The sequence below is a fragment of the Trichechus manatus genome, unplaced genomic scaffold, assembly GCF_000243295.1.
Source record: "Trichechus manatus latirostris isolate Lorelei unplaced genomic scaffold, TriManLat1.0 scaffold00015, whole genome shotgun sequence".
Classification (NCBI taxonomy): domain Eukaryota; kingdom Metazoa; phylum Chordata; class Mammalia; order Sirenia; family Trichechidae; genus Trichechus; species Trichechus manatus.
In genome coordinates, this window is record NW_004443951.1 from 20,897,433 (window position 1) to 20,902,723 (window position 5,291).

A 5,291-nucleotide genomic window follows, 5' to 3' on the forward strand; every position below is an offset into this window, starting at 1 on the left:
ACCAAGGAAGGTTAGGCAGCAAGGAAAGAACTCCAGCACCAGTACCGCTCCCTGGAATGAGACACTACATGATGCAGACCCCAGGATGGAGTCTAAACAGTGCTGTTGGTTTGTGTCACTTGTGCCCAATTTAAAGTCTGAGAATGACTGTGTTTATGTCACAAGCCCACACGGTAGCTAACAAGGATCAGAGACAATATCTGGCCTTTAAATCATCTGTAATGGGAAGCAGAACCCCACCTCCCACCAAAATTCACAGAATGTCTGATTCTCCCAAACATGGGGAAAGGAGTTCAGTTACCAAGTAGTCAAAAATGAGATCTCCTCCACAGGCATGAACCTTCTCTGCAACCCTCTTATTCCTATCAATGGACCACCACCTTTCTGGATAGCCAATGTTAAAATGTAAATCATTGATTTCTTCCTCCTTCTGCCCATACTCCAGATTTAATCAGCCCCTAAAGATTCTGATTTTCTCTTTCCAGGATCTTTAACATTCATCCTTCCTTTCCATTTCTACTGTCACCATCTTCATTCCGATCCCTATCACCTTTTCACCACATTCGTAAAACTAGTGTTCCTTGTGCAACTGTGGCTTACAATGTGAAACATTTGTGCCTCCTAAGGCCTTCTTCCTGCCCCAATACCCAGAAGACAAGTAGAGAAGGTAAGATTTACATAAATAACTATGGTGAATCAGCTTGTGATAAGCAAACTAGGAAAGGTGCAAGCAACATGCTATAGGTGTCAGAGGAGAGACATCACTACCAATTGAGATCATCAATGAAGATTTCAGAAAGGTACAGCAGTTAAGCTGGGCTTTGAAAGAGGGATTCAATTTTAACATCTAAGGATAAACAAGGGAGGATCTGAGGCAGATGGAGCAGAATAGCCAAGGCAGAAATGAGACTGTAGGGCATGTTTGGGGATTGCTGAGTGGCCAAGTCTGACTGGGTAGAGGGTCTCAAATTTTATTGTGCATTGTTAGGTTTGCAGATTCCTGGGCTCCACTTCTAATTCAGTAGGTCTGGGATTGGGTTTGACAAGCATCTCAGATAACTTTGTGGCAACTAGTTCCCAGACCACACTTTAAGATATACTGATTGGATAACAAATAAGCAAGACCAAAGAAGAATTGATGCATTTGAATTCTGGTGTTGGCGAAGAATATTGAATATACCATTGCGGTGCAATGGATCGCTTTTATATGGCCTTTCTCACCATGGTCTTATAACTCTCACCAAAAGATTGGGTGGGAGTATGCAAATAAGGTGCTTGTGGCCCACCAAGGGGACTGGACAGCTTGGTAATAATACAGCTTGCTAAAAATAAGGTGCATGGCACCCTTGTGGGGGTGGGGCCACGCAAATAAGGTGTATGGAACCCTAACAAGGGGATAGGTCAGTTTTGCCATCCCACTAGGCTTAAAAGAGAGCCAGTCCCAGAACAGAGGGGGACCTGACTACCACCATGAAGAAGAGACGGAAGCTGAGCACGTCCTTTGGACCTGGGATCCCTGTGCCAAGACCCTCCTAGACCCAGGACACAGAGAGAGAAAGAGCTTTAACATCAGAGACAGCAAGACAGCAAGTAGCAGCAGGATAGAAATGGTGGCAGCAGAGGCAGTAGAACCAGGAGACCAGTAGGAGACAGCACAGTGGGCTTCTGGCCTACTGAGCAAGAAAGCAGAGCACCTTCAGGCAGAAGGCTTGCTGGCAGAGAGGGGTGCCTCTGGGCACTTGTCAGTAGAGCTAGGCTTGCCAACTCATGGAGTGAGAGAGAGCTGAGCACCTTTGGTTGAGGCTTATTGATGGAGTGGGGTGTCTCTGGGCACTTATCAGCAGAGCTAAAGAACTTTGTAACACTTACCAGAGCAGAGCAGAAATCGGGCCAAGGGGCCGAGGGCCAGAGAAAGGGCTGCCTGCGGGCACGGCTGAGAAGAGGCTGTTCTGATCAAAGAACCGTATCCTGAGTCCTTCCTGATCCTGACTTGTATCCTATTACTTCTCTAGTAAACCCCATAATCGTGAGTATTGTCTGTGAGTTCTGTGTGGCCATTCAATGAATTATCAAACCCAGTAGAGAAGTAGAGAGTGCCAAGGGAGGGACAGCTTGGTATCAGAATTGGTAAAAAGGTTGCAGGAGGCGAGGCCAAGATGGCAGAATAGTCAGACACATCTGGTGGTCCCTCTTACAACAAAGACCCAAAAAAACAAGTGAATTGATCATATATGACAATCTAGGAGCCCTGAACATAAAAGGCAAAGTTGAGGAATTGGACTGAGTGGCAGGGGGAGGGAGAGATGGTTCAAAAGCAGCAAGAAGTTACCAGACTTGACCTGGCGGTAGCTAGCCCCCTACAGACCAGATCAACTGGCGTGCGCAGTGAGGCAGGCAATGGCATTCAGGACATGTTTTCCACGTCGGGAGAGACCGAGGGGTGGAGAGTCTGTTCAGGCCTCCAAAGCCAGTGAAAAGCAGTGCTCAATCAGCAAAAGATAAGTACATGCATTTAACATACCGTGCGGATCAAAAAATACCCCCTTTGGGAAGAACCTCTCTCTCATTTACCTGCTCCATCCCCACTCTGCACCAGGTCTGAGGCCAGCTTCAGCAACTGCGGCATTCCCTGGGCCAGAAGCAGGACCCGTCAGGTGCCCTGAGCCATTCTCCTGGCCTTGGAGAGGGAACAAATTAACAAATAGGAAAAAATAATCTGCCAGCTTCCCTAAGCCAGGAACTCAGGGCTGGCACAGCTCCTTTGCCTAGACAGAGGCATAAGGGGTCCACAGACTTTGAATGCCTTTCACCCCTGCATAGACCTGTGGGGGCCTATTTCAACAGCATAGGCCCTCATTAGCACAGTACAGCAGGGTATGTATGTGAAGACTAACTTCACTGTATCAGCTATATGGTGGAGTGGTAGGTTTGTGACATTTGGTACCGCTCTGCCCATTAAGCAGGGTCCTCACTTACCCACATCAGGGGCCTGAGGACTGGTGACTCCACCCATGCTACCTAGCCACCTGCAACAGGGGTCCAAGAATAAGTGGTGCCTCCCAGTCCTTACAGCCAACAGCATTGGATGCCCATAGTCCAGCTGCAAAACCCACCCACCTACCCACTCTAGGGAACAGGGACATGCTTTCCTCCCAGACACTCAGGAGCAGCCGTCAGGCCCCTGCCTTGCTCAGTGCATGACCCCCCTAATGCAGCTAGATACCTGTGCCTACTCCAATCACCCCTGTGTCTAGGACTGTAGGTGAGAGCCCGTACCACACACTTGGTGACTAACTGTCTGGACACCTAGGCTGAATCCATACAAGAAAAGTAAATGCACTCCTGGGCTCACATACCTAGTAACAGATCTAACCACCTGGTGACCAGACGTTAGAGTTTCAAAGGCACCAGTAATCAAACTAGCTCACACGAGCAGCCTATTTGGGTATTTCAAAACAAAACAAAACAAGAAGCTAGGACATATTAAGCAAACATAAAATAAACAAATATAATAACTTATTGATGGCTTGGAGACAACAGTCAATATCAAATCACATAAAAAGGCAGACCATGATGGCTTCAGTAAGCTCCCAAAACAAAGAATCAAGAAATTTTCCGGAGGAAGAGAACTTCCTGGAATTACTGGAGGTAGAATACAAAAGATTAATACCCAGAACTCTTCAAGAAATCATGAAGGAGATCAGGCAAAACGCACAACAAGCCAAGGAACACACAGAAAAAGCAACAGAGAAACTTAAGAAGATTATAGAAGAGCACAATGACAGATTTAACAGGCTTCAAGAATCCATAGACAGCAAACAGAAATCCAGAGGATTAATAAAATTTCAGAATTAGACAACTCAATAGAAAGTCATAGGAGCAGAATTTAGGCCATGGAAGTCAGAACTAGTGAGACTGAAGATAAAGCACTTGACACCAACTTATTTGAGGAAAAATCAGATAAAATAATTTTTAAAAAATGAAGAAGGCCTAAGCATTATGTGGGACTCTATCAAGAGGAATAACCTACGTGTGATTGGAGTACCAGAACAAGGGGGGATAACAGAAAATACAGACAGAATTGTTGAAGATTTGTTGGCAGAAAACTTCCCTGATATTGTGAAAGATGAGAAGATATTTATCCAAGATGCTCACCAAACCCCACACAAAGTAGATCCCCCAAAAAAGTCATCAAGACGTATTATAATCAAACTTGCCAAAACCAAAGATAAAGAGAGAATTTTAAGAGTGGCTAGGGATAAACGAAAAGTCATCTACAACAGAGAGTCAATAAGACTAAGCTCGGACTACTCGGCAGAAACCATGCAGGCAAGAAGGCAATGGGATGACATATATAAAACCTTGAAGGAAAAAAATTGCCAGCAAAGAATTACATATCCAGCAAAACTGTCTCTCAAATATGATGGTGAAATTAGGGCATTTCCAGATAAACAGAAGTTTAGGGAATTTGCAAAAACCAAACCAAAATTACAAGAAATACTAAAGGAAGCCCTCCAGTTAGAAAATCAACAACCTCAGATAATAACCCAAGACTAGAACACAGGACAGAGCAACCAGATATAAGCCCAGATAGGGAAGTCACAAAAATAAATCAAAACTAAAACACTGAAAATAGCGAAACAGAGATGTCAATATGTAAAAGATGGTAACATTAAAACAAAAAAGAGGGACTAAAAATTGTAGTCATAGATCTTTCATATGGACAGGAAGTCAAGGCGATATAAAGAAATAAAAGAGTGGTTTAAACTTAGAAAAATAGGGGTAAATATTAAGGCAACCAAAAAGGAAACTAACAATCCTACAACATCAAAATAAAAAACAAGAAAAATATAAAGACTCAGCAAATACAAAATCAACAACAGTGAAAAAGATGAAAAGAAAATACATAAAGAAAAATGACTCAGCACATAAAATTAAGTGGAACAAAGAAACTGTCAACAACAGAAAAAAAAAGACATCAAAATGATGCACTAAATGCATACCTATCAATAATTACACTGAATGTAAATGGACTAAATGCACCAATAAAGAGATAGAGAGTGGCAGAATGGATAAAAAATAAAAATAAAAAAAAAACATGATCCATATAAATGCTGCCTACAAGAGACACATTTTAGGCTTAAAGACACAAACTAAAACTCAAAGGATGGAAAAAATATATCAAGCAAACAACAATCAAAAAAGAGCAGGAGTGGCAATATTAATCTCTGACAAAATAGACTTTAAAGTAAAAGCCACCACAAAGGATAAGGAAGGACACTATATAATGA